The sequence below is a fragment of the Aquarana catesbeiana genome, linkage group LG05 (assembly GCF_042186555.1).
Source record: "Aquarana catesbeiana isolate 2022-GZ linkage group LG05, ASM4218655v1, whole genome shotgun sequence".
In the NCBI taxonomy this organism is placed as follows: Eukaryota; Metazoa; Chordata; class Amphibia; order Anura; family Ranidae; genus Aquarana; species Aquarana catesbeiana.
Window position 1 is genome coordinate 145,739,837 of NC_133328.1, and position 27,724 is coordinate 145,767,560.

At 46.2% G+C, this 27,724-nt stretch overlaps 1 long non-coding RNA gene across 1 annotated transcript; it reads left to right on the forward strand.

The window, feature by feature from the left end:
* LOC141145831 (uncharacterized) lies at positions 1-27,471 on the forward strand. Its single transcript, XR_012244664.1, has 2 exons — positions 1-1,661; positions 27,184-27,471. It is a non-coding gene; the product is annotated as an uncharacterized lncRNA (long non-coding RNA).
* The last annotated feature ends 253 nt before the right edge of the window (positions 27,472-27,724 follow it).

Genomic DNA, 27,724 nt, shown 5'->3' on the forward strand with positions numbered 1-27,724 from the left:
TTCAATCAGTCTGGTTCACATATGTGCGTTGCATTCGCACTCCGCATTGCTCAATGGTGCAGTGTGGTGCGAATTGCAGGCACATATTCTATGGAACTGCATATGATTCGTAGACGCGTTCCGTTGTGAACAGGCAATCTTTCCCCCTCCTCACTACATCTCCCCCTCTCCCTGCTCAGCTGATCCACAGATACAACAGAGAGGCACCGCTGAACAGCTGCTTTTTCTCTTCGCTGAGAGAATGGAGCTGGAATTCGGACTGGACCAGTGTGAACCCAGCCTAAAGGTTTATCACCAATAATCCACATCACTTCAAAACACACCCTCATAATTCCATGTTTGCAAACGATCCTCTTTGATCTGTTGCAACCCCCCCCCCCCCCCCCCGCCATGCACACACTGCCATTATACACAGTATATAACTTCTGCATAGTTCCATTTTCTCTAAAACCAGTCCTAACCGTTTGCCTGTACTAAAATATTTTTATTTCATAGTCTTCACTAAATCAAGTTTGTTTTCTGCTCACTATTAGTAAGCTAGACAAAATTTATTTGATCATTTAGCAGACCACCTGCCTGTGTATTGTTCATTGCTGTCAGTCATTTCTGTTCCACTCTCATCTAAAAATACTTTATCCAGAATTGTCACAGTGTCATTTGTGCACCATCTGGCAGCAATGTTTACAACTAGGAGGACATTGAATCTCTTATGTTCCTCATCTCCGGGTAGCATTTAACCTCTAAAGTCCTTTTAATGATCCATTTCTTGGGAACTACAGCAATGTAAATTGATTTAAAATGTAATGCCATCATTCTCAAACTGCAATTAGGCAGCAGTAAATGCAAATGGCTGCTACTCCTAAATAGTTGTAATCATCAGACTGTAATTACTGTATGCATGTCATCGTGACCACATTTCCTAATATTTCTTTACATATAAATGGACAAGAGCAAACAAAACCCATCATTTATCATGAAGCAGTTTTAGACAAAATGGGATCCTGGGCTAAAATTAAAGTGGGGCCCAGTATGCTGAAATGTCCTATTGGGGAGCAGGGAGTTGTCAGTCAGGTGATGGACTAAAATTATGTACCAGGGCAAAGCTATTGCAACAGGTTGAGGGGCCAAGAATGCATATTAAAAAGAGATCTAAAGTGTGTCTGTTTTGGTTGTAATAAGCCTTTCAGCCTCTACAACAGGGGTCTCAAAGTACCGGCCCGCAGGCCATTTACGGCCCCCGGAGTGGTTACAATTGGCCCGCAGGACTGATACATTTCCTGGTAAGCAACGGCCGCCTGCTTACGATGTTTTTTTTTTCTCTTCCTGGTTTACTTGGAGAAAGTCGGGCTAGCTGACGTCAGTGACATCACGTGACGTCCGCCGCTGTTGCTTCTGGGAGTTGTGGTCCACGGCTGTGCGCTCAAGCTCCCTGTACCCGGTGGGTGGAGTCTGGAGAGCAGCGAGCGCAGCCAGCCTAAATACAGCTATTGGCATTGCTATGGGGGTGCGGGAGGGGCTGGGGGTGTGGCTGCCTCCTCCACTCCTCCCACAGACTCCTTCACTATGGATGATGCCGCAGCTGAAGCAGATAGAGACGAGGACAGACACAGCAGCTCCGCCCACCTGCTCAGGTCTTCATCTGCAGACATGAGGCATGCTATGTAAGTTACTCTGCACACTGTCACTACATTGAATTCTAAGATGCCCTGTACCACCCCAACCTACCCTGTGCCACCCCAGCCTGCCCTGTGCCACCCCAACCTGCCCTGTACCACCCCAACCTACCCTGTGCCACCCCAGCCTGCCCTGTACCACCCCAACCTGCTCCGTACCACCCCATCCTACACTGTGCCACCCCAACCTGCCCTTTACCACCCCAGCCTGCCCTGTGCCACCCAAACCTGCCCTGTACCACCCCAGCCTACACTGTACCACTCCAACCTGCCCTGTGCCACTCCAGCCTGCCCTGTGCCACCCCAACCTACACTGTGCCCCCCAAACCTACAGTGTGCCTCCCCAACCTGCCCTATGCCACCCAAACCTGCCCTGTACCACCCCAGCCTACACTGTACCACCCCAAACTGCCCTGTGCCACTCCAGCCTGCCCTGTGCCACCCCAACCTACAGTGTGCCCCCCAAACCTACAGTGTGCCACCCCAACCTGCCCTGTGCCTCCCCAACCTACCCTGTGCCACCCCAACCTGCCCTATACCACCCCAACATGCCCTATACCGCCCTAAACCACCACAACCTGCCACTATACCACCCTATAGTACCCTAATCTGCGACTATACCACCCTATACTATCATTTACAGGAGCTGGTTTGGGGTGCCCCCGTATGACCGTGCGCTGCCTGCATGGTGCTGTGCAGCCTAGACGGGGGGAGTGACACCATGTTTTACCGCACCAGGTGACACCAACCCTAGTGACGCCACTAACTACAGCCAATCTACAACTCCCAGTGGGATCTTCTTGGACAACGTCATGGCTGAGTCTGACTCACTGGCTCGGCGTGCAAGGAGGAGGACCTCTCCTGTTGAGCCCGAGCTGACAGCTGCCATTGGCACATCGCTGAGGTCACGGTCAGAGACCCTGACACCCGCAGCTGAAACCCACATGATCATCCCATCTATCCCCCCCTTATACACCTCATTTACCCTGCCCCAGTGCCCATCCAGTAACCTCAAAATAGCCCTCAACACTGGTAGCTGCCCAAGTGCCCGTGGCCTGTGGATCCTGCTAGGAGCTGGCTGCGAATCTGTGGGGTCCTGCTGGCCGCTGACCTGGGGGTCCTGCTGGCCTCTGGCCGTGGGTTCTGCTGACCTGCAGGTCCTGCTGGCCATGGCCTACAGGCCAGCAGGACCCATGGGCCATGGCCAGCAGGATCCACAGGCAGATCCTGCCAGGAGCTGGCTGCGAACCTGTGGGGTCCTGCTAGATGCTGACCTGTGGGGTCCTGCTGGACGCTGACCTGTGGGATCCTGTTAGCCTCTGGCCATGGCCTATGTGACCTGTGGGTCCTGCTGGCCATGGCCTACAGGCCAGCAGGACCCATAGGCCATGGCCAGCAGGATCCACAGGCAGATCCTGCTAGGAGCTGGCTGCGGACCTGTGGGGTCCTGCTGGACGCTGACCTGTGGGGTCCTGCTGGACCCTGTCCAGTGACCTGTGGGTCCTGTTGGCCATGGCCTACAGACCAGTAGGACCCATAGGTCAGTGGCCAGCAGGACCCACAGGTCCACAGCCAGCTCCCAGCAGGACCCACAAGCTGTGGGTCCTGCTGGGAGCTGGCTGCTGGACGCTGCAGAGCAAACACTGCCAAGCATCTGGCAGTAAGCAGTGACTGGTACCAAGCAGTAACTACCACTATATATACTAGTTTAATATTCTTTTTGAAGCTTAAAAGTTTGCATGCGGCCCCCATGGAATATGAAAACTCATCCCGTGGCCCTCAGGTAATTTGAGACCCCTGCTCTACAACCTCTTGTAATCAACAGTATGACAAAACATCAAATGAAATGAGGGGAGGGAGTTTACACAAAGTAGACATTAAAAATCAGCAGCATTCCACACCATTTTCAGATGCTTAAAAGCATAGATCACCTTTGCCAAAACACTGCCTATGCAGGTAAAGGTGCCTATAGATAAAAACAAACTGCAGCTTTGACCAGCATTGAATAATGCCTTTGTTATAGGTATAGGCCATGACAAGCCTGAAGCCTGAAAAACTCTTAGAAATTGCATCATCCTGTCTGGTTATGTAACTAAAAACTTGTTAACGTGGTTGTAAACCACGTTACAGACCGCTTTTCACTACAGGTAAGCCTATAATAAGGCTTACCTGTAGCTACCCAGGATATCTGCATGGTTTAGGAGATATCCCCTGTATTTGCAAGTGCCAACGTCATCGGCACATGTGCACTGACACAAACTGAAGCAATGTCACGTATGTGCCGTTGCTTCAGTGAGTGTGCCATTACCGCACGCATGCGCGGGAGTAACGTCATCACGGCTCCGGCCAATCACAGCGCCGGGCACCACAGCAAGGGCTTCGATCTCAGGTGAGTATTACATAATGAGCTAGTATCAACACAGACAATGTTGATGCGGGAATCCCTCCTGCCAAGCCATTGTATTCTCTGGGAGGGTGAGGGGGGTGTCCCCGCTGGGAGAATACAGTGATTATTGCCAGCCGCTAGCGATAATCACAAATAAAATCTGGTAGGCTGTTTGTACTTCGTACATTCAGCCTTCCCATATATGGTTCAAATTGAAATTTGTATGGCCTGCCTTAGGGAAGGATTTCATTTTACCCCTTCACCTGCTCCTTTAAAGCAGACCTTCAGTCATTTTTTCAACTTTCCATCTATTAAATCTTCTGCCCTTGTTGTTTTAACTTTTGATAGTAAAACATTTTTCTTCTGCCAGCAAATACCTTATACAGCACACTTCCTGTTTCTTGTCTGGCCTTTAGCCTAGGCTTATGACATCATGCATAGCTCTCTGTTTAACTCTCGGGCCAATTAGAGAGCTGCTGGACTGCAGAGCTGGAGGTGTGCCTCTGTGTGTCTGTGTAAATCCAGGAAGTGAACAGGCAGCAGCTTCAGCTGCCCACAGTTAAAATGGTTGCAGCCAGACTCAGTGGAGGGAGATTTCTGCAGCATATTTGGCAAGTGCAGAATCACAGTATATACAAAATATTATGCAAAGTGGTTGGATGGAAGCTTCAGAATGGCAAAGGCAAAGATGTTTTTATTACAAATTATGTGAACAGACTGCAGTTCCTCTTTAACACTTTTTCAGGATCGTCGTAACAAGCTTTGCACTTGCACATGATACATAATAAACGATATTTTACAAACACCGTAATAAACGTGTTACTAACCAAAATGCTACAGTTAAAGTGTTCTAGCATGACTTTACATAGTATCCATGAGAGACTGGGGAGGGCACACTCAAATACGGGAGATATCGCAAGGCAGTTTCAGACCTAATATGGACATTTTTACAATTTAGACACAAAACCCGGGGAACAAGCCACACAGGTATGCTTATAACACATCCCAAACAACCTGCCATTACATGGACCCCCTACAATCTCAGAGGCTGAAGCCCAAAAACTTGAATCACCCATCAACATTGAAGAATTTGCCCTAGCCATGTGCCGTTTATGCCTTACCTTCTTTCCCTAGCCTGTATATTTCACCCATTACACTACCTCGCTTATTCCGATTCTCCCTAACCCTTCCCTCTATAACCTCTTTTTCTTTCCCATATGAACCTCCCCTGTTCTATACTACTATTTCCTGGGAGGGGGTGGTTGTTAGGATACAAGTAATCATACTCAAGGTCCCCCTCAGTGTGTTACAACTTCTCAGCTATTAGTCCAAGCTGGACCTAACTATAACTATGTATAAAATATCCATACCTGGAACAGTTTATTGATATTATTTATTTTTACTTTTTCCAAAGGCTGCTTTTTTTATGTTGAACATGTGACCAGCAGCAAAGGACTAGAAGCTACTCCTACCTCTTTTACCCTGCAGACAGTCATGTGACAGCTGGATATGGGAGAGAGCCGGGTCATGTGATAGCTGGATATGGGAGAGAGCCGGGTCATGTGACAGCTGGATATGGGAGAGAGCCGGGTCATGTGACGGCTGGATAAGGGAGCAAGCGGGTCATGTGACAGCTGGATATGGGAGAGAGCCGGGTCATGTGAAAGCTGGATACGGGAGAGAGTCGGGTCATGTGATAGCTGGATATGGGAGAGAGCCTGGTTATGTGACAGCTGGATATGGGAGAGAGCCGGTTTATGTGACAGCTGGATATGGGAGAGAGCCGGGTCATGTGACAGCTGGATATGGGAGAGAGCCGAGTTATGTGACAGCTGGATATGGGAGAAAGCCAGGTCATGTGATAGCTGGATAAGGGAGCGAGCCGGGTCATGTGACAGCTGGATATGGGAGAGAGCCGGGTCATGTGACAGCTGGATATGGGAAAGAGCCGGGTCATGTGACAGCTGGATATGGGAGAGAGCCGGGTCATGTGACAGCTGGATATGGGAGATAGCCGGGTTATGTGACAGCTGGATATGGGAGAGAGCCGGTTTATGTGACAGCTGTATATGGGAGAGTGCCGGGTCATGTGACAGCTGTATATGGGAACGAAGCGGGTCATGTGACAGCTGGATATGGGAGAGAGCCGGGTCATGTGACAGCTGGATATGGGAGAGAGTCGGGTCATGTGACAGCTGGATATGGGAGAGAGCTGGGTCATGTGACCAGGGCCGGTACAAGGGGTGGGCGGAAGGGACGGATGCCCTGGGCGGATCAATTTATTGTAGGAAGGGTGGGGCAGTCAGTGGCATTGTTGGGGGGGTGCGGTCCGCACCCGGGTGACACCCGCTAGAGGGATGACACCATCCCGACTCTTCCAAGGATGAGGAAAGGAACAACACCTCCAGCGCCGCAGCTGGTGTGTGTCCTTGGTTCTCCAAGTTCTTCCTCCTACTTCCCTGCTGAGCCAGTGAGCCTATCACATCTCACAAACAATGATGTCACACACTATCTCCACCCTCGTCTCCTCTCCAGCTGCCGCCCGGAAGTGTGAGTACAGTACAGGCACCCTGATAGCATGCGAGGGGGTGTCCACCGCCACCCCGAGCCCGATGTGGTCGGGGGGGTTGCCACGGATCCGGCACACCACCTGAGAGCTGGTGTGGGACAGTGGGAGGATTCAGTGTCTGGCGCCCTATGTGCTGTGCTAGTCTGATAACAAAGGGGGGGGGGGTGCAAGGTGGTCTGCTAGATATTCTGGATATGGAGAGAGCTGGGTCATGTGACAGCTGGATATGGGTGAGAGCCGGGTCATGTGACAGCTGGATATGGGAGACAGCCGGGTCATGTGACAGCTGGATATGGGAGAGTGCCAGGTCATGTGACAGCTGGATATGGAGAGAGCTGGGTCATGTGACAGCTGGATATGGGTGAGAGCTGGGTCATGTGACAGCTGTATATGGGAGAGAGTCGGGTCATGTGACAGCTGGAGATAACGAGGAGCTTTTGTGCTAGAATTATTCTTCTTACTCTGATGCGTCAATATGCCATCACTTTAACTTTGAAGTCGGTCGTCGACTAAAGAAAACCTGCTACTGCAGCCATCAGCTTGGGATTAAAAGGGGGACTCTTTGGACTGGTTATACAGAAGTGACAATCTAGAGCTCTCCTGCAAAAAAGAATCCTTCCTCTGCAAACTTCTTAAAGGAGAACTTCACCTTTTCATAGTGTTCCATCCATATTCAGGGTCTAAGATGTTACAGATTCAGCGGCTTCCGAACCCCTCCCATCCCCTGTTGTGACAGTGGCCTAGAGTTGCCACCTCATCCCTTTAAACCCCAAACACATATGAATCACACAGGTTTTGAGGCTAATTTAATACAGATAAGGCACCAAGTGAGTTCAATTACCACCTTAATCAGCCTCAGAACCTGTGTAATTAATATGTGTTCGGGTTTAAAGGGATGAGGTGGCAACCCCACAGTGGCCCCCGCACCCCTCCCATCTCCTGTTGTGACAGTGGCCCCCGCACCCCTCCCATCCGCTGTTGTGACAGCAAGTGGGGAATCTTCACCCACTGTCACAATTTTTTTTTAAAAAACACACCCGAGAGGGGCTCCGCCCACCCGGCAGCATCATTCATTCAGAAATCTGTGAATGAATGAACTACAAGTACCAGCAGCCTTTGCGGTTGTCAGCTTGTAGTTCTCAATGAACTACCAGGGCACTGTTGAACCCTCTAGGTAGGTGATTGATGCTTCCTGTCAGTGTGTACGAGATATGAGCAGACACCTTACACTCACAGTCTGCAGGAGCCCGGCATTGCACCCACATTCTTCCTATCGCGGATGCAATGCTTTGCAGGCTCCTAGTAAAAATGAGGGTGGATCATAACCCGTCAGTTTATCTTTAGCCATCTGTGTCCCATTGCGGAGATCCCCCTTCACTTCCTGTCCCATAACCAAACAGGAAGTAAGAGGAAATCCCTGCAAATTAAGGGAAGCCCCTGGGGCCCCCAGGTCACCACAACTAGTGTCCCCGTTGAAAGATTTCCCCTTTATTACTTTTCTGGTTACAACACTACATTTGGGATTTTCTTTTACTTTCACTTGCTATGATAATGATAAACAGGACAAATAGAGAGGGTGACTCTCCCTACTGGGGACACAGACTGCAATAAAAACTGACAAGGGTTCTAATCCTGCCCCCCTCTCCCCAAAAAAAAAAAAAAAAAAGTATGTGATTCTGCACTTCTGGCTCTCCAGCACGCACGATGTCCGCCGGGACCCGCCAATCATTTCTATCAGAGGTGGAACAGCGATCTATGTAAACAAGACAGATCGCCGTTCTGCTAGTAGAGAAGACAAAGATCCTGTGTTTCTACTAAGCAGAAACACGGATCTCTGTCTACCCACAGCACCTCCCCCACAGTTACCAAGCACCCCCTAGACACACATTTAACCGATTGATCACCTCTGATATTAACCTCTCTTAGCCAGTGTCATTAGTACAGTGACAGTGCATATTTTTAGCACTCATCAATGTATTGGTGTCACTGGTCCCCAAAAAAGTATCAAAAGTGTCACTGTGGCTACTTTCACACTGGGGCGGGCAAGCATCGGCAATTTAGCGTCATTTTAGCGGGGTGCTATTTGGCCACTAGCAGGGCACTTTTAACCCCCGTTAGTGGCCAAAAAAGGGTTAAAACTTATGGCAAAGCATTTTGGCACGCTGCCCCATTGATTTCAACGGGCAGGGGCGCTTTAGAAGTGGGCAGGGGTGCTTTAGAAGTGGTGTATACACCGCTTCTACAGCACTGCAAAGATGCTGCTTGCAGGACTTTTTTTACCATCCTGCAAGCACACCGCTCCAGTGTGAAAGCACTCAGGCAGGAGAGCCTCTTTACAGACGCTTTGCAGGCACTATTTTTAGCGCTGTAGCACCTGTAAAGTGCCTCAGTGTGAAAGTAGCCTATGTGTCCGATTTGTCTGCCGCAATGTCTATCCCATAGTTTGTAGACAGGATGACTTTTGCCCAAACCAATCAATATACACTTGTTTGGAATGTTTTTTTAACAAAAATATGTAGCAAAATACATATTGCAATAAATTGATGAAGAAATTCTATTTTTTAACTTTTTTTTTTGGATGTTTTATAGCAGAAAGTAAGAAATATTGTTTTTTTTTTTTTTTCAAAAATGATCGTGTATTTTTGTTTAAAGGGCAAAAACGAAAAACCGCAGAGGTGATCAAATCCCACCAAAAGAAAGTTTTATTTGTGGTTAAAAAATGACATCAATTTTATTTGTGTGCGGCGTTGCACGACCGCGCAATTGTCAGTTAAAGTAATGGTGGCGATAATCACTTTGATAAATGATCAATTTGTTTTCTGATTGATCTGCTTCAATAGGAATAATCGATCTATAGATGACAACCCATTCAATCAATATGCCACATTTGGGGAGGTGGATTTTAATGGAAAAGATACAATCATAATGGATAATAAATGTATTTCTGTTTCCATGGTGTAATCCCAGAATCTGATTGGTCACAATAGTAGAGTGGGAGTGGTTTAGATCTTTATCACTGTCTGGGGTCCCCATAGTGGAGATTTAGACCTCGCTTCCTCTGGGGTCAGAAAGGCAGGAAGTGAGCAGAATCTCTCCCATAGCAATAAATAAGAGGAAAAGGAGCATCTACTGTACACACAGCGGCCATCTTGAATTGCAGTCTCTTTCCAGCGATGAATGTTTTTGGGGACCACTAAAATTCCCCCAAATGGTTACAAGGGAACCCATACTGAGAGAAATATGTAGGCTGCCATTGCTGATCGCCTTCTGAAAATGCGATACTCTTGGCTGGCTCTGGCTTCCATGCTTTCTGCATCACTGCATGTTCATTTAGAACTTCTTCCCAATCAGTGATGGAGAACGGACAGAAAGCAATGGATCAGACTGACAGCCAGGCAACGAGTAGATTCAGTCTCTGTATTCTCCCATAATAAACAATCCAGGGGCTTTACAAGATGCCCCCCACTACCCTCATAGCAAACACTCTCATTTCTTCACTCAACCTCTGATTGGTTGCTATTGTATGTATACTTGTTCTAGAGAACATAGGGCCCTATACATGAGATGAGATGTCAGCTAAAAAGGAAAACAACCTTGCTGTCATAGCAACCATTTTGTTTACTTGTTTACGAACCTGAGCTGTAAAAAAACACATCCTCCTGCTGTCTGTTTTACAGCTCAGATTTGTAAACAAACCGGTTGCTATGGCAACAAGGTTGTTTACCTTTTAGCTGACAAACCTTTTCAGCTTTGGAAACAAGTTTACAAACCGGTTGCTATGACAACAAGGTTGTTTAGATTTAAAAGGAAATATAGGGAGCCTCTACATGAGATATCAGCTAGAAAGGTAAACACTGTTGTCATAGCAACCAGTTTGTTTACTTGTTTAGAAACCTGAGTTGTAAAATAGACGGCATAAATATATGAATAAAAAAGCAAAATAAAGTTGGCGCTGATCCTCCTCACTACTAACTGCTGATCTATATTACCAACAATATCTAGTTGTGTCATTTCCATATCATTCACCACCATACAATAAATCCTAAATATCCGCATTCATGAAAGACATATGAAGATTAAACACACGATACAACACCATGCATTACATCATGAAATCAATATCCAGATTTGTGAAAAACGTGAAACCCCCCCCCCCCCCCCCCAAAAACAGTCCTTGAAAATGTTTATCCACAAAATTCTGTGTTATTGTATTTATCAAATGTCATCCCATCCCCCATGCTTTTATCCTTAAAATTTAATACAAAAAGTGCTCCCCCGCCAGTGATGGTGCTAATTAGGGATGAGCTGAACACCCCCCTGTTCGGTTCGCACCAGAACATGCGAACAGGCAAAAAATTTGTTTGAACATGCGAACACCATTAAAGTATATGGGACTCGAACATGAATAATCAAAAGTGCTAATTTTAAAGGCTTATATGCAAGTTATTGTCATAAAAAGTATTTGGGGACCTGGGTCCTGCCCCAGGGGACATGTATCAATGCAAAAAAAAGTTTTAAAAACGTCAGTTTTTTCGGGAGCAGTGATTTTAATAGTGCTTAAATTGAAACAATAAAAGTGTAATATTCCTTTAAATTTCGTACCTGGGGGGTGTCTATAGTATGCCTGTAAAGGGGTGCATGTTTCCCGTGTTTAGAACCGTCTGACAGCAAAATGACATTTCAAAGGAAAAAAAGTCATTTAAAACTGCTTGCGGCTATTAATGAATTGTCGGTCCGACAATACACATAAAAGTTCATTGATAAAAACGGCATGGGATTTCCCCACAGGGGAACCCTGAACCAAAATTTAAAAAAAAAATGGCGTGGGGGTCCCCCTAAATTCCATACCTGGCCCTTCAGGTCTGGAATGAATATTAAGGGGAACCCCGTGCCAAAATTTAAAAAAAAAATGGCATGGGGGTCCCCCTCAAAATCCATACCAGACCCTTCAAGTCTGGTATGGATTTTAAGTGGAACCCCATGCCAAAATAAAAAGAAAAAATGACACGGGGTCCCCCCAAAATCCATACCAGACCCTTATCCGAGCATGCAACCTGGCAGGCCGCAGGAAAAGAGGGGGGACAAGAGAGCGCCCCCCCTCCTGAACCGTACCAGGCCACATGCCCTCAACATTGGGAGGGTGCTTTGGGGTAGCGGACCCCCAAAGCACCTTGTCCCCATGTTGATGAGGACAAGGGCCACTCGGTGACCCCGCCCCCTCTGACGCATGGGGACTTGATGGGGACTTCCCTGTGGCTTTCCCCGTGATGTCAGAGGGGGGCGGGGTCACCCATTACGTTACCCGTTAAAGGAACTGTCAAAAACTGTCTCTTGTCATTTTTAACATCTTTGACACTTTTTTTGTGAAATGGTACGGTTCAGGAGGGGGGGCGCTCTCTCGTCCCCCCTCTTTACCTGCGGCCTGCCAGGTTGCGTGCTCAGATAAGGGTCTGGTATGGATTTTTGGGGGGACCCCACGCCATTTAAAAAAAAAAATTTTGGCGCGGGGTTCCCCTTAAAATCCATACCAGACCTGAAGGGTCTGGTATGGATTTTGAGGGGGACCCCCACGCCATTTTTTTAAAAAATTTTGGCGGGGGTTCCCCTTAATATCCATACCAGACCTGAAGGGCCTGGTATGGAATTTAGGGGGACCCCCACGCTATTTTTTTTTTTTCAATTTTAGTTCGGGGTTCCCCTGTGGGGAAATCCCATGCCGTTTTTATCAATGAACTTTTATGTGTATTGTCGGACCGACAATTCATTAAGCCGCAAGTAGTTTTAAATGACTTTTTTTCCTTTGAAATGTCATTTTGCTGTCAGACTGTTCTAAACATGGGAAACATGCGCCCCTTTACAGGCATACTATAGACACCCCCCAGGTACAAAATTTAAAGGAATATTACACTTTTATTGTTTCACTTTAAGCATTATTAAAATCACTGCTCCCAAAAAAACTGACGTTTTTAAAACTTTTTTTGCATTGATACATGTCCCCTGGGGCAGGACCCAGGTCCCCTAACACTTTTTATGACAATACCATGCATATAAGCCTTTAAAATTAGCACTTTTGTTTTCTCCTATAGACTTTTAAAGGGTGTTCCACGGCTTTCGAATTTGCCGCGAACACCCCAAATTGTTCGCTGTTCAGCGAACAGCCTATGTTCGAGTCCAACCTGAGTTTGACTCAAACTCGAAGCTCATCCTTAGTGCTAATGCCCCTCCCCCAGAACCCTGAGGACCTTTGGGCCTATCACACGTTATTCTTTCACCAAAAACCACCAAATCAGCGTTTCTTCTTTCAATAGATATAGTCTCCCCTCAATGGATTTCCACCAATCACCCAAAAAGGAAATGACAAAGTCATCGTACAACGCACTTGTATTAATAAATCCCCTTTAGAGGCTCCTCCCACAATCTATATACTTCCACATTCCAGTGCCCAGACCGGCACCAGCTCCATCAGCAGATTTCTATCCATTAATATCCTCCAAGTAGTTCCACCAGCACCGCCGTTCTTCCCACCATCTTCCCTCTCTATACAAACTATTCTCTTTTCACTCTCATTTCTCTCTTTTGGCTTTTTAATAAAATGACATTTAAATATAAATGAGTAACTGCTTGCCTTTGGCAGACTAAGATGTTCCTACGAGTCCAGCTTAATCCACATGCAGTGCAGCATAGGAGCTGTTACATTGTACAGAAACATACAAGAAGCTGCAGTCTCACCACAAGTTAGAGAAATTAAGTTGTTAGCTCTTCTGCCCGGCACCACCGGGGTCGTCGCTTCAATTCCCAACCACAGCGCCACCTACCTGCAGTTTGCATGTTCTCCCTGTGCCTGTGTGGGTTTCCTCCGGGCACTCCGGTTTCCTCCCACACTACAAAGACATGCTGGGAGGTACATTGGCCCTAGTATGTGTATGAATGAGTTAGGGAGCTTAGATTGTAAGCTCCTTGGGGGCAGGGACTGGTGTGACTGTACAATATACAGAATGGAAATAGATGACTGACTCCTGTACTGACTGATCATTATCATATGGCCTACCTACATGTGAGTAGGTAAAATGATTTGGATTTAATTTAAAGTCAATAACCCCTAGGGGTAGTCCATGATTTTGATGCATACAGTAACAATAGAGTAGTGTAAATACAAACATAGTTACAAAAATTGATTTATTAACAGTAACAATCATCAAGGACTCAGTAATGCAAACAAATCAATGGACATACATAAATGCAGTTCATAACAGAAATACATGAATTAAAATTGCCAATCAAAATCACAAAATCACATGAAATGAGAAAAAACACGATAAGAAAATTAATGAATATGGGGAATAAAATTCTGGGAGGATGGTCGGAACCCTGCCTCAACCCCAGTTGAGACGGTTATATCTCAGACCGTAACAGATCCCATTGTTGGAAACTCTCCTTGATTTGTGGGCTATTTTGTAAGTAGCTTTTCCAACCAAAGTAGACAATTTTGATATTTTTTTTCTATTAGCCTGAGGTTCCACATGTATCAATATTCATGTTATTCCTTTGCTTTTCTCAGTTACATTATGCATCCCACCCCTGATGACTGGTAAGAAGCCAAGAAACGCGTTGGGTTCTTAAACTAAGGATGCCCTATCAAGCCTAATTTTATCCCTGATATTCATATTCAAGTTTGTTCTCATTTCATGTGATTTTGTAATTTTGATTGGCAATTTTAATTCATGTATTTCTGTTATGAACTGCATTTATGTATGTCCATTGATTTGTTTGCATTACTGAGTCCTTGATGATTGTTACTGTTAATATATAAATTTTTGTAACTATGTCTGTATTTATACTACTTTATTGTTACTGTGTGCATCAAAATCATGGACTACCCTAGGGGTTATTGACTTTAAATTAAATCCAAATCATTTTACCTACTCACATGTATTCATTATTTTACTTTCAATTGTCATGCTTCATTTAAAGTCCCACTTGCCCCCCTTTTTTCTTTTTTATATATTAACCCAGGATGGAAGCATGCCATTGATATTTAGTTATGCGACTGGTCACTTCCTTTTTATATATTTTTTATATACACCATGTTTCATTGTGGGGATGGTGTGTTCACTGTGATGTGCAGTATTAGTTTTCCGCCACACATAGCGTTCTGCTTTTAGGCCAAAAGGTTCAGAAGGTGCTCTGGTCAGATGAGACCAAAATTGAACTTTTTGGCCTAAAAGCAGAACGCCATCCCCACAATGAAACATGGTGGTGGCAGCATCATGTTGTGGGGATTCTTTTCTTCATCAGGGACAGAGAAGCTGGTCAGAGTTGATGGGAAGATGAATAGAGCCAAATACAGGGCAATCTTAGAAGAAAACCTGCAAAAGACTTGAGACTGGGGCAGCGGTTCATCTTCCAGCAGGACAACCACCCTAAACATACAGCCAGAGCTACAATGGAATGGTTTCGATCAAAGGATATTCATGTGTTAGAATGGCCCAGACTTGTAGCTGTAATTGCAGCAAAAGGTGATTCTACAAAGTATTGACTTGGGGCTGAATATAAATGCACGCCACACTTTTCAGAGATTTTTTTTTTTAATTTGAAAACCATTTATCATTTTCCTTCCCCTTCACCATTATGTGCCACTTTGTGTTGGTCTATCACATAAAATCTAAATAAAATACATTTACGTTTTTGGTTTTAACATGACAAAATGTAGAAAATTTCAAGGGGTATGAATACTTTTTCAAGGCACTGTACCTGAATTATTAATCTCATTCCACTGTATGCCTGGCCAGTTTTGATAAACAGGAGGCAGAAGCACATGGGCAGTTTTTTTCTGCTTTGCTGAATTTGTTCATTTTATTTTAATTTTTTTAATATTCTCTACATTTGTTTTAATAATAGTGCAAGAAAAGCTCAGTAAGGCATGGTTCACACTGGTGCGACATACACTCTGACTTTGGGATCACATGTCGCATGACGTGTACAAATCAATGGTTCCCTATGAGAGCTGTCTTAACTGGTCTGACACAAGTGGGTCAGATTTTAGGAAAAGGTTTCTGTCCTACTTTTGTCTTTTTTCAGCCCACTCAATATCGATGAAGTCAGATCAAAGTCGGATCCTCGTCCTAACCTTCCTAATTCCGACATGGTAATTAAATCAGCAGGAAAAGGAATTTATGTCACTGGGATTGTTTTGATTGGTCAAAGGAGAAGTTGGACTATCTCAAAGTTGGAGCAAAATCATATCCTGTTCATTCAAGTCAGATGGAAGTAGGACCGAAGTAGGACGGATGTCGCAGGGCAAAGTAGGATGACAGTCGTACAACAGTCGTATCGTACCAGTGTGAACCTGTCCTAAAAATGTTTTTCACACCTGTTAAATAAGATATTTGTGTGTTTATACTGTATAGTGATTAAACAAAATCATCATTATTCTACAGGATTTAGACCGGGTTCACACTGGTACGACATGACAGTTGTACGACTGTGGATCCGACTTTGCCCTGCGACCTGAAGTCCGACATCCATCAAACTTCAATGAATGGGGATCCGACTTTGATCCCGACAATGCCACGCACTTTGTGTCTGGTATGAATCTTTAGGGGAAACTCCACGCCATTTTTTTTTTTTTAAACTGTATGGGTTCCCCCTCCAAGACCATATCAGACCCTTTGGTCTGGCATGGATTTTAAGGGGAACCCCCACGCTGAAAAAAACGGCGTGGGCCCCCCCCAAAATCCATACCAGACCCTTATCCGAGCACACTGCCTGGCAGGTCAGGAAAGGGGGTGGGGACAAGCGAGCGCCCCCCCCTGAACCATACCAGGCCGCATAACCTCAACATGGGGGCATGCCCTCAACATGACGTCACCGCCAGGGGCATGATGGAGCGGTGATGTCATAAGGGGGTGTGGCCTCCATATGACATCACCAAATGGCCCGTCCCATGTCTTTATATGTAAGTCATAGCACACGGCGGATCTGGCATTAGACCGGGAGAGCATGTTGAGGCAACATCAGAAGAAGAACATAGAGAAAAGACAGCGCAGAGAGCAGACCTGACAGAGACAGATAACAGCGCAAAGAGGGAGAAGAACTGGAGGGGGCTAGAAGACAGCAGAGAGCGGAGGTGTAATGGAGAGGGGAGAAGAACCGGCAGAGGCAGAAGACATCAGCGTAGGAGGGAAAAGAGCCAGAGAGGGGAGAAGAAATCAGAAGCGACGCCGGAGCTGCCTTAATAAATTACTTTAAAAACCTACTGTGTACTGCGTTTTATTTTTGACAATTTTTTTTTAGCTGAATGGGTAGGGGTACAATGTACCCCATACTCATTCACATAGGGTGGGGGGCTGTGATCTGGGGGCCCCCTTGTTAAATGGGGCTTCCAGATTTCGATAAGCCCCCCCACCCACAGACCCTGACAACCAACGGCCAGGGTTGTCGGGAAGAGGGGACAACATGGGGACAAGGTGCTTTGGGGCGGAGCCCAAAGCACCCACCCCCCATGTTGGGGGCATGCGGCCTGGTATGGTTCAGGAGTGGGGGGCGCTCCCTCGTCCCCATCCCATTTCCTGACGGGCTATGTACTCGGATAAGAGTCTGGTATGGATTTTGGGGGGCCCCATGCCGCTTTTTTGGCGTGGGGGGTTCCCCTTAAAATCCATACCAGACCAAAGGGCCTGGCAGGGACCCAATGCCATTTTTTTTTCATTTGGAGTGGGGTTCCCCTTCAAGATCATCAGAGCACAAGTCACATGCCAAAGTTGGATCAGTTAAGATGGTGATCCAGCTTTGATCTGACTTCAGTGATATTGAATGGGCTAAAGTAGGATCAAACTCGGACCAAAGTAGTGCAGGGAGCATTTTCAAAGTCGGACCGACTTGTGTCGGACCAGTTAAGACGCCTCTCATAGGGAAACATTGATTTTCACACGTCATGCGACATGAGCTCCCAATAGCGGAGTGTGAACCCGGCCTCACTTTTGCTGAGCGCTTTACAGAAAGAAGGGACAGTACAGTTACCAAACAATTCAAGACATTGGGGTTAGGGGGGTACTTTTCTTAAGAGGTTACAATCTAAAGAGAAGGGGAAGTGATACAAAAGGTAATCACTGTATGTGGATTAGATGTATAAGAAAGTAAGATTCAGTTGTTGGCTAAAGGCAACATAGGCTTCCCTGAAGAGATGAGTTTTCACAGGCTGCCTAATAGCAGATAGGGTAGGAGATAGCCATATAGGTTGTGGTGGGGAATTCCAGAGGATGAGAGAAAGCCCTGGATGCAAGCATGGGAGGAGGTGACAAGTAGACATGTGCATGATGAAAAAATTAGTTTTGTTTCATTTTGTTTTGATTCATGAATCTAGTGATTTCGTTTAGTTAAATTCGGTTGATTCGTTCAATTCGTTTTCTGAATTTGTATTCAGAATTTTCGAATTTGCATGAGAAACATTGATTTTCACACGTCATGCGACATGGGCTCCCAATGTTGGAGCGTTTGTCGTACCAGTGTGAACCCGGCCTCAAGTCACCTTTGGCTTAACAAAAACAGCATTATTTCTAAATGGTACTCTAATAACACACACGGTCTTTGATTTCAGCAATATGTGTAGTAGGAATTCGGCTGGAGTTCAATGTAAAATTAAATTCGAATTTCAGTCCGAATTTCCGAAATTGGGACGAATTTCATTATGTTATTCGCAGCATTTGGTAAAATTTGTTTATATTGTAATTCAGGTGTTTGGATATATTTGAATCTCTGAATAACAAAAAATTTGTCCGAATATTAATTTGGAATGAAACGAACCGCACATGTCTAGTGACAAGGTACCCGGAGTTCAGGAGGTCTTGAGAAACAGGGAGTGGATGGTTTGTTTGATATTTTGAGATGAGGTTGGTGATGAGGTTGAGATGAGCTGTGGAGTTATGAATGGCTTTGCAATTTGTTATTAATATCTTGAATTTTATTAATCGGGTGATGGGACCCCTGTGGAAGGATTGGCAACGGTATGTGGCAAACACTGAGAGGTTAGTAAAGTAGATGAGTCTTGCAGCAACATTCATGTTAGACTGAAGGGGGATAGCCAGTGTAGTGGTAGACCAACGAGAAGGGGGTTGCAGTAATTGAGGCACGGCATAACAAGAGAGTGAAGTAGTAGCTTGGTGGTGTAATTGATTAGGAAGGGATGTATTTAGGAAATGTTATGCAGGTGAAGGAGACGGGATTTGGATAATGATTGGATGTGGAACTGAAAGGAGAGGTCAGAATCCAGGATTCCACCTAATACAATATTATGAGGGAAGGGAGGGATAGTTGCAATATTAATCTTGATGGAAAAGTCTGTGGAGGGGTACTGGGGGGAGGGGTGAAGGAAATTCTATGAGCTCTGTTTTTAAACTATTGATTTTTAGGAAGTGGTTTGACATCCATATTGATTTGTCGTTTAGTGGATTAGTGATGTGCAAGGAGACCGAAGGGCTGTGGAGGGTCAGATTTTGAAGATTCTTTAGGCAGCTGTTTGCCTGCAGTACACTACATATCTGTAGCAAAGATGGGAGTAGAGATAAATATGAATGCTCTTCTTTGAAGGGGGCACTTTGTTTTTTGTTCTGGTGTCAGGGTTGCTTTTAACTGTCACATAAAGTAGCAGATAGAGAATCTACCTCAACACTGGAGGCTTATATGCTATTTAAAGCGGAGTTCCACCCAAATGTGGACCTTCTGCTTTAAGTACTTCTTACCCCCAGACATGCCACATTTGGCATGTCATTTTTTTTTTTTTTTGGGGGGGGGGGGGGGTACCTGTTTTTGACAGGTACCCAGCTCCCACTTCCACTCTGGGCTGCCTAGACGACTCCTCCTCTTCCCTTAGGTGGCTCCTCCCTCCCTTCAATCTTTCTTGACATGTCACAGGTCCCAGAAGATTGCCTGGCCATTCATGACATGCAGCACGCAAGCTGTCACAGTCAGGTGCCCACAGTAATAATGCCGACGCCGTGGACAGGCAGGGGAGAGGAGCGAGGCTTCGGGAGCCCGCATCGCTGGACCATGGGACAGGCGAGTGTGTGTTTATTAACAGTCAGCCGCTACACTTTTTGTAGCTGTTGACTTTTAATAAACACAAAACCGGGTGGAACTCCGCTTTAAGTCAATGTTCGTGTGCCCTTTCTGAATATTGCTAATAGATTATTTCGAAATTGATCTCCAACCACCAGTCATTAATATTTTTACCTTAGTTGTTTTCTGGGTTTTAGAGACACTTTCTAATGTATCTAAGGTCCTAGAGATATTTTTTGTTTACGTGGATGCTCCAATGGGGCAAAATTATTTTGTCTAACTTAGCTGACTGTGCTGTGGTCTTATTGCTTCCCTTACTTTCTCTGGGACCAAGGCCTATTTGGTAGCCCTATTTCTACACCACTGACTATTCTCTTTATGTACAGTATAAAATCATATGGTTCTCAAAAACAAACTCTTGAAGCAAAAAATTAAACATTTTTTCTTTAAAAAGGAAACACTTTTTTAATATGCTAGTGGCAGCACTCTAGTCCCCACAAAACAGAAAAAAATAGCCGACAGATGTCCTGCAATAAAACATTTTTCAAAGCAATAATTGTTAACTACACAAAAACAAAAGGAAGAGAACAAAAATGCCTTCAGGAAATAGCCAAAGAAAGTATTTTATACACTTAAACAATTACCCTCTTTTATTACTACCCCTACAATATACTATATTCCGAAGAAAGAAAAAATGAAGCATACATGTTAAAATGTATACACAATTTACTTAGCACAGGGGGAAAACTGCAAAATATAGGCATTTTATTGTGTTGACTGTTTCTTTTTCTTTTTATTCTCTGATGTCCATTTAAGTACTAAGGTAATGAATTGTCTAAAATCATTGGTCTCAAAGGTGTGAAGACTTGCAGAGAAAACAACAAAGCAGTAAAAGGGGTAAAACTGAGGGCAAGGAGATATTATGGACAGATAAAATCTTGTTTAAAGAGAACCAGTTAGGAACAGGCTTATGTAAGAGTTGGAGTCTACACTTTTAAAGGATAAGTGATTGAACAGACATATGACATAAATGTGATCCCTCCTGGCCCTATACATATATAGTAGCAGGGTGCCTGTGAAACAGGTTTGAATTTCAGGAAAAGTGGTTGATGGGATATTTGTTCCTCCACAGATTCTTAGATTTGCAATCTAAGGTAATGCCAGCAAAGATTTCATGGTAAAGAAAGATAGTTCTTTACCCTGTATTAGTAAAGTGCTGGTTTTACTGAGAAACTGAGAATCTGATGGAGCTCTGGGTGGGACAAACTTCCAAATCCGTGGACCGCAGTTTGATGTTTTCTTCCTAGGTATTGATTAAAGCAGCTGGTCCTAGCAGGGCCGATCCTAGGGTCACAGGCGCCTGGGTGCAAAAATATTCCTGGCGCCCCACATGGGCTTGGTCATCTTACCAACTCCTCCCCTTTACAAATGTTTCTATGGCAACGACTCAAACACAGAGATGCTCCCCTAAGAAGTCTTTGTTACCCTGGGATCCTCCCACGATCTTTTAACAATAAAAAAAATAAAGGAAGAGTGTATACTAATGAGACCTGGAAGGGGTCTCTCTGATGCACACAGAGAGGGCTTCTGTTAGAGAGTCTGTTAGAAAGAGCCCACAGACATATTACAGGAGATGGTCAGAGACTGCAATCATGGTACAGGAGATGGTCAGAGACTGCAGACATAGTACAGGAGATGATCAGAGACTGCAGACAGGATATAAGAGATGATCAGAGACTGCAGACATAGTACAGGAGATGCTCGCAGACTGCAGACATAGTACAGTAGATGGTCAGAGACTGCAGACATAGTACAGGAGATGGTCAGAGACTGCAATCATGGTACAGGAGATGGTCAGAGACTGCAGACATAGTACAGGAGATGATCAGAGACTGCAGACAGGATATAAGAGATGATCAGAGACTGCAGACATAGTACAGGAGATGCTCGCAGACTGCAGACATAGTACAGTAGATGGTCAGAGACTGCAGACATAGTACAGGAGATGGTCAGAGACTGCAGACATAGTACAGGAGATGGTCAGAGACTGCAGACATATTACAGGAGATGGTCAGAGACTGCAGACATATTACAGGAGATGGTCAGAGACTGCAGACATACTACAGGAGATGGTCAGAGACTGCAGACATACTACAGAAGATGATCAGAGACTGCAGACATAGTACAGTAGATGGTCAGAGACTGCAGAAATAATACAGGAGATGGTCAGGGACTGCAGTTCCTATGGATGTTAGTAGATAATGGCCGATCGGCCCTCTCACCTGACCCAGCGATACAGCAACGGTTCCTCTGATCAGGAGTCAGCTCACTCTGAATTGCCCATAGTGACTCGCTAGGTAGCACCCAGATCTGTATTCCTGCAATGACTCCATTCCTTTCTCCACCAGGGATGGCGCTAGGCTGTGTGGCTTTCCCTCTGGTGGCGCAGGGCAGCGGGGTTCTCTCTCTGATGGTGTTCTCTCAGCATTGTCCTCTCCCTCTGGAGTCCTGGGTGTACTTCCCTGAAAGCTTTCCCGGCTCCTGTATCTCTCTCTCTCCCATTCAGCTGAGCATGCTGTGTGGGCTGCAGTTTTCGTGTTACAGTGGGGCTGCCAGTCCTCGGGACTACATGTCCCACAATCCTCTTCTCTGCTCCTTTTTCTATTCTGTTTCTTCCCTGGGCATATGAAGGTGGGGGAAGATACATAGTGGGCAGCTGTGCTGGCAAGCACTGCTCACTAGTACAGCAGCGCGTGCGAGAGGGAGAGGGAGGGGGGAAAGAAGAGCCCGCAGCTGCACTGGCATGACTAGGGTTGGGGTCACCCCCCTTCCACCAACTATAGTCGCCCCTCAGTACAGACCCCCCTCCACTAAGTATAGACTCCCCTCCATCAGTGCAGAACCCGCACTAAGTATAAACCCCTCCCTCAGTACAGACCTTACTCCGTACAGACCCCCCCAGGAAAACCACCCTCCATTATTTAGTACAGACCCCCCCAGGACAGATCTCCCCCTCCATTAGTACAGACCCCCACAGGACAAACCACCCCTCCATTAGTACAGACCCCCCCTCCATTAGGACAGACCCCCCCATTAGTACAGACCCCCCTCCATTAGTACAGACCCCCCATTAGTACAGACCCCCCCTCCATTTGTACAGACCCCCCTCAATTAGTACAGACCCCCCTCCATTAGTACAGACCCCCCTCCATTAGTACAGACCCCCCAGGACAGACCCCCCTCCATTAGTACAGACCCCCCAGGAAAAAACGTCCCCCCTCCACTAGTACATTAGTACAGACTGCCCCAGGACAGACCCCCCCTCCATTAGTATAGACCCCCAGGACAGACCCCCTCCATTAGTACAGACCCCCCAGGACAGACCCCCCTCCATTAGTAACGGCCCCCCAGGACAGACCCCCCTCCATTAGTACAGACACCCCAGGACAGACCCCCCCTTCATTAGTACAGACCCCCAGGATAGACCCCCCCATTAGTACAGACCCCCCCAGGACAGACTCCCCCTCAATTAGTACAGACCCCCCTCCATTAGTATAGACCCCCCAGGACAGACCCCCCCTCCATTAGTATAGACCCTCCAGGACAGACCCTCCCTTCATTAGTAATGACCCCCCAGGATAGACCCTCCCTCCATTAGTACAGACCCCCAAGACAGACCCCTCCTCCATTAGGACAGACCCCCCCTCCATTAGTACAGACCCCCCTCTATTAGTACAGACCCCCCAGGACAGAGCCCCCCTCCATTAGTATAGACCCCCCCCAGGACAGAGCCCCCCTCCATTAGTATAGACCCCCCAGGACAGACCCCCCTCCATTACTACAGACCCCCCAGGACAGACCCCCCCATTAGTACAGACCTCCCAGGACAGAGCCCCCCTCCATTAGCACAGACCCCCCCTCCATTAGCACAGACCCCCCAAGACAGACCCCCCTCCATTACTACAGACCCCCCAGGACAGACCCCCCATTAGTACAGACACACCAGGACAGAGCCCCCCTTCATTAGTACAGACCCCCCTCCATTAGTATAGACCCCCCAGGACAGACCCCCCTCCATTACTACAGACCCCCCATTAGTACAGACCTCCCAGGACAGAGCCCCCCTCCATTAGCACAGACCCCCCCTCCATTAGTAAAGACCCCCCAGGACAGACCCTCCCTCCATTAGTAATGACCCCCAGGACATACCCCCCCTCCATTAGTACAGACCCCCCTCCATTAGTACAGACCCCCCAGGGCAGACCCTCCCTCCATTAGTAATGACCCCCAGGACAGACCCCCCTCCATTAGTACAGACCCCCCAGGACTGACCCCCCCTCCATTAGTACAGACCCCCCAAGACAGACCCCCCTCCATTAGTACAGACCCCCCAGGACAGACCCTCCCTCCATTAGTACAGACCCCCCTCCTCAATTAGTACAGACCCCCCTCCATTAGGGTACGGTACATAAAAACACCCGGGCGGCAGCTGGAGAGGAGGGGACAGTGTGCAGCCGTGCCGCCCGGGTGGAGAACAGAGCAGTTCACAAAAGGCAGGAGTGAGAGACACAGAGAGGAGAAGGTGTCAGGCACAGACCGCCCCGCCCCCCCCGCGCGACATCACTGCGCGGCTGGTCTCTCTCCACACAGAGACCAGCCGCTCTGCCTCCATTTTCATCTCCGGGCCAGCTGGTTGTTCTCCTTCTTTGACAGGTGGAGGGAGGGGCTTGAGCATTTAACACAGTGGCGCCTTTCTTCTTAGAACACCGGCGGAGAGGCGCCGCCTGACACAAACAAGAGGAGGAGGAGGAGGGAAGGGAGCACTCTGGCGCTTCAGCGCCCCCACCTCTCTGGCGCTCGGGTGCACTGCACCCCGTGAACCCCGTCTGGGATCGGCCCTGGGTCCTAGCAGTCAAGGAGAGTGTGTGTGTCTCCATGTTAGGAGGCAACTAAGAGCATGGCTGTTTGTAACCAAGTTTGGATACAATTTACCTTAAACCAAGGACTTTGTCAGACTACGGATACAGTAAGGCTCAGTAGAGCAGAAGTTTACTTGCTGATTTATGGCAAGAGGCCTTTTCCTTCTGTTTGTGAATATCCTTTGCATTAAATGTGACACTTTTGTTGGCCAGGCTTACACAAAGATGTAAAATTGTATTGTGAGTTGTGCCCAGTTTGTCAGCTCACTGCTCCGGTCTCACATTTCCGGAGTCCACTGGTACATTTACCCATCATTAAGATGCCCTTTGACAGGATTGCCATGGATATAGTAGGTCCTTTGGTTAATTCCACTAGGGGACACCAGTATATCCTAGTTGTCTTGGACTATGCCACCCGGTACCCAGAGGCAATCCCGTTAAGGAACCCCTCAGCCAAGAGTATTGCTAAAGAGCTTTCTCTTTTATTTTTCATGCATGGGTATTCCTTAGGAGCTGTTAACTGATCAGGGCATGCCCTTCATGTCAAAGGTTACTAAAGAATTGTGTAAATTGTTTAAAATTAGTCACTTACGTACTTCTGTGTACCACCCACAAACAGATGGTCTAGTGGAAAGATTTATAAAACTTTGAAAGGAATGTTAAAGTGAGTGGTAGTAGCAGATGGTAGGGACTGCCTCTCGCCCTAACTCATGTTTACTATACAGGAGGTACCACAAGCCTCCACCGGCTTTTCCCCTTTTGAGTTGCTGTATGGCTGACATCCTAGGGGCCTATTAGATATAGCAAAAGAGACCTGGGAACAAGAGGCAACCCCACTCAAAAGTGTACTGGAGCATATTTCTCAAATGCAGGACCAGATTGGAAAGCCCATTGTTAAATCAAACTTGCAACAGGCTCAGCAGGCTCAGGCTAGAGTGTATAACTATTCGGCCAAGATCTTAACCTTTAAACCCGGTGACATAGTGCTCGTGCTGGTATTTACGGTGGACAGTAAATTTCTGACGAAATGGCAGGAGCCACACAAGGTTGTAGAATGGGTGGGGGAAGTTAACTATAGAGTACAGAGGTTGGCAAAAGAAAGCCCTACCAAATCTACCATGTCAATTTATTGAAGCCCTGGAAAGACAGAGAATCCCTTATGGTCCATGAGTTGATGGCCATGACTACCGCAGGTTGGTAGAAATCACTGAGGCACCGTCAGTAAGCCAAAAACAAGAGACCAAGACATTTCTGCTAAGAAATAGAGAGTTCTTTTCTGATTTATCAGGGTTAACTTCAATGATAAAGCATGATATTGTGACAGAGCTAGGGGTGAAAGTCAACTACCCTTTTGCATCCCAGAATCTCAGCGCCAAGTAGTCTCAGAGGAAATAAGGAGGATGTTGGATATTGATGTAATACTGTAGAAGAATCACATAGTGAGTGGTGTCCAATTGTCCTTATCCCAAAGACTAATGGGCGCATCCGATTTTGTAACGATTTCCGAAAGCTAAATAAGGTGTCAAAACTTTAGACTTATTCAATATCCAGTGTAGTTGAGCTAATTGAGTGTCAACGACATGCTCGCTATATCACCACTCTGAACCTTACGAAGGGGTGTTGGCAAATACCACTTATGGAACATTCTAAAGAAGACAGCCTTTTCTACTCCTGAGGTGCACGGGCAGTATAAGAGGATACCATTTGGCCTAAATGGGGCACCTCCCACTTTTCAGCGAATGATGGATCACCCTTAAATCCCACCGAGCCTTTGCATCTGCATATTTAGATGACATGGTAATTTTTAGTGCAGACTGGGAGAGCCATTTACCTAAAGTGCAGGCTGTTGTTAATGCCCTACGAGGTGAAGGTCTAAACGCCAGTCCTAAGAAGTGTGCCGTGGGATTAGAGGAGGCCTGATATTTGGGGTAAATTATTGGCCGGGAGAAAGTAAAACCCCAGGTGACAAAAATCCATGCCATCCAAAGTTGGCCAAGACCCCTTAATAAAAAACAGGTGAGAGCCTTTTTGGGGTTAATAGGCTATTATAGAAGCTTTGTCCCCAATTTTGCTACATTGGCTGCTCCCCTTGCAGATCTTACCAAGGGGGGAAGTCCGCAGTGGTAATGTGGTCCCCAGAAGCCGAGAAAGCTTTCTAGGACATGAAAACAGCCCTGTGCAATAGCCCTGTCTTTTTGTTTACAAACTTTTTATTGAACAATTATAATTTAAAAGTTACATAGACAGATAATATAGAAGTAACAATAATACATGCAATTACAAAATGACTTCCAAGAATAAATAAAATAATACCAAGATCAATTAAAATAGAAGATAAATAAAAAAAAAAAGAACAAATGTACCAAAGAACTAAATAATTATTTTGGATGTCTGTAAATAAACCAAGGTGTCCATTTAGCATCTAAAGCGGGATTAGAGTTATGTTATGTGTGAAAAATATGTTCCATCAGCATAATTTGGTCAACACGTGTCATGCAATAGTGTCAGGGCTGGGCTGATCACTTCCTTCTCTGAGCTGGCCGCTCAGCTGTCGGCTAATTGCCAGATCCTATCTCTCCACAGTGACTCACCTGTTGATGATATCCTGCTCATCAGTCCTGCCGTCTAACCCAGATGATCTCTGCCTTCGCCTTGGTCAACATCAGAGACTTTCTCCTGCGCTCCTGTCAAAGACTTGCTTGACTGACATTCCTTCTAGCGCCAGATCCTGCTTGCTGTTCCACTACACTGATTCTTGGCTTCCTGACTTTCTGGCTTGTCTGACTATCCGTTCCGGTTACCGAACTTGGCTATGTTTTGACTACGTTTGTTCTATTTATTTTATTATTAAACAAGTGTGATTTAATTGTACTTCTGTCTCGGTCTGATTCATGGTTTCTGACAAATAGCCCTGTCTTAATTACCCCAGATTTTACACAGAAATTTGTGGTGCAGACAGATGTGTCGGAAGCAGGGGCGTTGCTAGGTCTACGAAAGATCTGGGGCTAGAGCCCATAGCAGCGAAGTAAAGAAAGTCATTCGCTTGGGTGGGCATACACATGTATATAATATGTGCATGTATGTTAATATTTTATCATTACATCAGGGTTCCCAGAGGGCCTCC